The sequence below is a fragment of the Macrotis lagotis genome, chromosome 7 (assembly GCF_037893015.1).
Source record: "Macrotis lagotis isolate mMagLag1 chromosome 7, bilby.v1.9.chrom.fasta, whole genome shotgun sequence".
Taxonomy (NCBI): domain Eukaryota; kingdom Metazoa; phylum Chordata; class Mammalia; order Peramelemorphia; family Peramelidae; genus Macrotis; species Macrotis lagotis.
The window spans coordinates 71,342,834-71,348,954 of record NC_133664.1 but is presented as its reverse complement, the minus strand read 5'-3'; the positions used below and the strand labels follow the sequence as shown (position 1 = coordinate 71,348,954).

General features: G+C 39.5%; 1 protein-coding gene across 1 annotated transcript in view; it reads left to right on the top strand.

Moving 5' to 3' along the window:
* The first annotated feature begins 657 nt into the window (after window positions 1–657).
* The window catches only part of ITGB1 (integrin subunit beta 1), a 37,766-nt gene continuing 32,302 nt past the window's right edge, over window positions 658–6,121 (top strand). Inside the window, 1 exon segment of the mRNA XM_074193127.1 lies at window positions 658–787. The gene's annotated coding sequence lies outside the window, so the exon portion shown is untranslated.

Here is a 6,121-nt window from a genome sequence, read left to right as displayed (position 1 = left end):
TGAAGGGATGGCTATGTAGATCTGGGAAACATCTGAATAGAGATGAAGGTTGAATCCAGGGGAGATAATCAGATCAGTGAGTAGGAGAATATATAGAGAGAAGAGTAAAGGATCTCAGAAACCTTTAACCTGGAAGAGAAGAAAATGCAAGGGCAATGTCATATTTTCAAGAACTTAAAAGGTTCCCACAGGAAGAGGAATTTTATTTGTTTTGTTTGACTCCAGAGAATGAAACTAAGAAGATGTAAAGAAAAACCATTTAACACTGAACTACGCAGCAGGGGAGACTTAGAAGATAGGTTCCCATCCACTTAAGGTCTTTAAGCAAATGGAGAAATCCTCAATACAGACTGGACTAGCTTGAAGCAAATTATGCCCTCCAAATAAAAACTTTGTATGATTCTCTAATCTGTGGGGGGGGGGGGGGGGGGTTTCAATGCTAGTTTGAAAGTTTAATCTGGGAAATCCTGAGTTTTACAGTATAGGAAATAATGATTTGAGTTTTAGAAATTTACTTTTGTACTGTAAAGCTGCTCATTAATCATTAACTGATAGTGTGGAGGGAATAGTATTAATCCACCCCACAGTACTCAAAAGTGGATTTGAAAAGAGTTTTGAGACCTCTCCTCATCCCTGTCTAAACTTTTTTCTTAACAGGGTCCTATTCAAGTGATATATAGGGAGAATGAAGACAAAAACTATCCCTCTCCAAAAAAATTGAAGAACAGAGAAAAATCTCCTAAAAATTAGCAGATCAAATTTCAAACAATTCATCAGTATCACAAAGGTAATTGAGAGCAATTTAAGTTGATTCTAGAAGCTTCAGGCATAGAAAATTATAACATGAGCATACCCAACATAGAGCCAAATGAGGATTCCTTTATCAGTCTTATTTAGCATGCCTACCACACTTACCTACAACCGTTTCCTCCCACCTGTGTCATTAACCACTATGTTTCTCTTCTCCAGGTACCCCTCTGCTTCAGTCCACATCCCCCATTTCATCCTCCAAATTCTCTGTCCATTTTCACCTAAAGAGCACATGTGTGTGTGTATGCCTGTCTTGAATATATGTGTATCTGTTTTGGTTTCTCTATTCTTGTCTTGTCTATGTGCCCTTCTTTAGTCAAAATTCAATTGTTTTGATTTCCTTGACCACTACTTCTGTTTCTTTTAGACTGAGTTGATAGTTGTTAATGCTATCTTACAGCAGATTAGTCTTTTTTACCTAGTTTTCATTTTACGTTCAGAAAATAAAATACATAGAACGGAGCCTCAAGCGAATTCTTAGTAAACTAAAGGCAGTAAATTAAATGCTTGTGCCACTGCAGAGTATGAAAAAATAGTAAAGATGAGGAGATTTGCCTAGTTATTTTACTTATGAAGTCAAAGCCAAGCTAAGTTTAATATATCTGTAAATGTAAGAGAAACCACTAAAGAAGGAGTGGCCATTTAAGCATATTTTATTTTCTCATAGAAAGCAGATGTGAAAAGCTTAAATTGCTTTAAGCATTTTTTACTCAGGGGGAACATTTATTTTTCCAACATGAAGTGGTAGTTTTCATCAATCCTTTTTGGGGGGGCAAGATTTTATTCCCTTCCCCCTCCTGCCCCCCCCTCCAGAAAGCAATCCAATATAGATTCTGTGTTATTATAGTAAACATAAATCCATAGTAATCACGTTGTGAAAGAAGAATCAAATCCAAACAGAAGGACAAAAGACATTAGAAAGAAAAAAATTGACATAATGCATAGAACAATTTTTAAAAATTGAAGATAGTAAGCTTTGGTCTGAATTTAAACAGTTCTCTCTGGATATTGATAGTATTTTTCAGGGGAACTTTTTTTCTTTAACGTTTTTTTGTAAGGCAATGGGGTTAAGTAGCTTGCCCAAGGCCACACACACAGCTAGGTAATTATTAAGGTTCTGGGGCTGGATTTGAACTCAGGTACTCCTGAATCCAGGGCTGGTGTTCTATCCACTGCCCCGCCTAGCTGCCCCCTCAGAGGAACTTTTAACAGTAATTCAAGTCCAATTTTAATTTATCCTAGGTGAAAAGGCTTTATAGAGTTGAATGTAAATCCAGAACATATCAGATACTTCAAGTGCTTTGTTAGTATTTCCACTCATCTCCAAAAAATATAAGAAAAAAACAAACCCCACAGGTTTCTTATTTTAACACCTTTGTAAATCATTCCTAGTTGATTTGGTCTCGTTCGGCTGTTTCAATCGTGTCCAATTTTTTGTGACCCTGTTTGCAATTTTCTTGACAAAAGCACTGGAGTGGTTTGCCCTTTTCCAGCTCATTTTACAGAAGAGGAAACTGAGAAAAACAGAATTTAGTGACTTGCCCAGGGACATGCAACACAGCTAGTAAGTGTCTGAGGACAGATTTGAACTCAGGAAGAGGAGTCTTCCTGACTCTCTACCCTGTGTTCTATCTGCTGCCCTCCTAATTGAGGAAGATTTTAAAAGTTGTTCATCCATTTCCAAAGAAGACCAATGACATCACAGGTAATGTCTTGACTTGTTTGTGAATTGGATTTAAGTGAGGCTTAGTTACACAAAGTTGTCAGCCTCATTCTCTCCTCCAGTCATCAAAGTCCAACAAAAGTCAAGTTGACTGGTGATGACCCAGGATGTAGTGGTTGACTGGTGTCTGATGTCTGACTATTTTGATGCCTAAGCATTCCACAGCACCTCTTTTAGCTGCCTTCATGTTTGTTGGAACAAATTGTTCTCATTTGCCCATTCAACTGGGGTGGAGATGTCTTCTCATGCTTGGGGTAGACATCTCTCTTAACTCACTGATGGCTTTGAGACTCATTTGTTACCCTACTCTGCTGAGACAATTTAGCTCAGGTGTGGCCCTTCACATGTTACAGCTTCTTGGAACCATAGGTGAAAGTTGGCAAAGGTGCACACCAAAGGTAACCTTGTCATAATATCATAGCATCACAAATTTAGAATTGTAAGGAAACTCTAAAGCCATCAAACTCAGCCTCTTCATTTTACAGATGGAGAAAGGTGGCAAAGTGAATAGAGCACTGGGCTTGGAGTTAGGAAGATGAGTCTTCCTGAATTGAAATAAAACCTCAGTCACTCAACTGGCTACAAACACTCCAGAGTTTCTCCAAAACACTAGCTGTTTCAATATGGCAATTTAATATTTATATACTTCACTTTGCAAAAGAGATATGTTTCCAAAAGTTTCAGGTACACCAAATCATTTTAAGTACAGCAAGAAAACTCAGCATTTAAACAAATCCTATAATGAATCTTCTATTAGAAGGTTAACAAGTATAACAGAAGGCCTCATGCCATGGAATGGAAGGAGCTAAGTATAAGATTAAGGGGGAATAGGATAGGGATATACCAGCAATCTTCAAGTTTTTGAAAAACTCTATCATTAGGTTTGAAAAACTTATTGGGTAAGTGACATAGTAGAAATGAGGATCATAAAGATTGTGGAGTTATTTTGGGAAAAGGATGTTCAAAAGTTAATATTTAGGGCCATGTAAAGTTTCAAATATTTTCATTTTACAGATAAAGAAATTGAGAATAACAAAGTCACTTGTCTGTAGTTATGCAGCTACAGTTTTGGAGCTGGAACTTGTTCCCAACTGTTTTGTCTCATTCAGTGTGCTTTCTATCTTCCTTGTACTCTTTCTTCTTAAATTACCTCTCTTACCATTTCAACCCTCTTCTTCATATAAAAAGATTATTCTTCATTTGCCATATAACTGGTCAGGAACATGGTTCATTCCTCCTAGTCAGTAAACTAACCAACTGTAGGAAGTTAGATTTTTGTTAGCTTTTCTCAGCACTTGTTGTCTTAACTAGCAGGGATTTAATGTTTTAAGTTTTTGGGGTTTTGGTTTTTCCTTGGTTGAGGGCTCTGTAAAGTTGATTTCAAAGAACTAAATTTTCACATAGACTAGGGAGAGAGGCACTGAATATTGAGTAGTTCATTTTCTATTAAAACGTTTTCCTTTAGTTGTATCCCCTGGATCCTGAGGAGTGAAAAGGAATTGTACAGAATAAACATTGGCCACTCCATATATGGAGCAAGTATTTGTTCTGTTTACTTTAAGTAGAAGCACAGTCAGGAACATCATCCATCACAGCTTTGCCTTTCCTCAGGAGCATGCATGGTCCAGACCATTTTATCATCACTCAAGAGCTGATGTCACCCTTTTTAATGACTGCATTCATTAGCCTAAAAGGATCTCAGACACTTCAGACCTTCCAGGCAGTCCTTAAAAGGCCAGCCAGGTCCATGACATGATCATCTGCAACCCTTTGTAACCCAGCAGTCCTAAGACACAGAGCTTTTTAGTGAAGCCTGGGGCCATGTCAGAGAGGGTTTCATTGATGCCTCACCCAGCAGGTGGCACTCCATTGAAGCTGATCAGGTGATTTGTGCATCAGAGACTCCCCGCGGGAGCAGACACTTGAACAGCAAGAATCTGAATAAGAGCAAAAGCAACACTTTTTTACAATCCTGGGGGACCAACCAAGAATGGGAGGAGGATATTCCTACCAGAGAAGGCTTAACATGAAGCGACTGCTCCTGAAATGAATGGTGACCTGTGGGGCCCCAGGCTCTGGAGGAACTCCTGTCATGCAGAGAAAGGCCAACCATGAATGGAACAAGGAGACCAGCCTCTTAGGGTCCCATGTGGGCTGGGAGCTCAGATCCTTGGTGCTGGGGTGGGCCCTGGACAAACGTCATTGAGGCCTGGGTTCAGAGCTTACCTCTGACCTTGAGAGGACATGTCATACTAATAAGAGCATTTATGGAGCACCTACTGTGTACTGGATACTGCATCCTCACAATTACCCCAGGGCCTCAAAACATGGAGGCAGAGGACTTGCCCAGAGTCACTCAAGGTTGGCTTTTCCTTCTACACAGGGCTTTGCCCACACTGTTTCAATATTGCCTAAGTCACTTCACCTCCCTGAGCCCTGATTTCATCTTCTACAAGCTGGATCCTAGGATTCTCTGAGGACTCTCACAACTCTGGACTTACCCCACTATCATTCTTCACAGTAACAAAATGGCAGATCTAGAAGCTAATGGACCTAGTCTCCTTATCCCATTATATGCTCTTATCCCTCTTATATGCTTCTAGGACATGACCTGGTAGTCAGGATGACAAGAAGAGACAGATAACATCCTCAGTTGTTAGAGATGAAGGATAGAAGGAGTCATGTTGTGGAAGGGTCAGGACTCCACAAAGATTCTGAGAAAACTCAGCTAATAATTGTGATTGCCAGAGAACCAACCAGTCATATGCTAAGACTAGCCATATAATGAAGGTCAGCCTGCAGGTGTGGGTCCTTGTATGTCATGGAAGTACTGCAGACCCTTGGGAAATATTTCTGCTCTTCAAGTTAATCTGAAATAACAGAACAGGATCTCTAGGAATGCTTCCCACTACACCTTGGGAAGCCAGAAAGTGGCCAAAAAGGACATAGTTTGGGAGTGCCACCTCATGGGCTGCTGAGGCTCACACATGGCAAGGGAGATAGTAGGAGCTTTGGCAGCTTTGTCAAAGGTATCAACCAAGTTGACAGTTTTCTTCATGGCAATTCTCATGCCTTACTAGAGGAAAGAAACATTCAGATATAAAAGTGGTGCATTAGTTGTAAATCTTCCCAGATAAAGACAAATCTGAATTGCAAGGGGAGTATAGCCACGTAGTAGGTGCCATACTGTCCAAGAAGGAGGAGTTTTAGATTTTAATGTCACAAGTATAATGGAATAATTTTATGACAATGCCATTGAGCTAGTAAAGAGAACTTTGCCCTCACAGTCACCTCATGCTTCTCTAGATTTTATAAGATCTGTCCTCCTGCTAATTATTAGAATGGCCAAGTAAGAAATTCCAAGATTGAAATGGTATTTAGCTCAGCCATACTCCATTGTCATTATTATGTTCAGTGCATGGATGATCTCAGAACATTTAAAGGACAAGGACAAAACAAGAGATACTTCAAACCTATTTTGAAGCCAAATGCCAAAGAAGAGACCGTTAATTAGTTTGGACTCTTTGATTAAAGATTTTATTTATTTTGAGTTTTACAATTTTTCCCCCAATCTTACTTCCTCCCCCC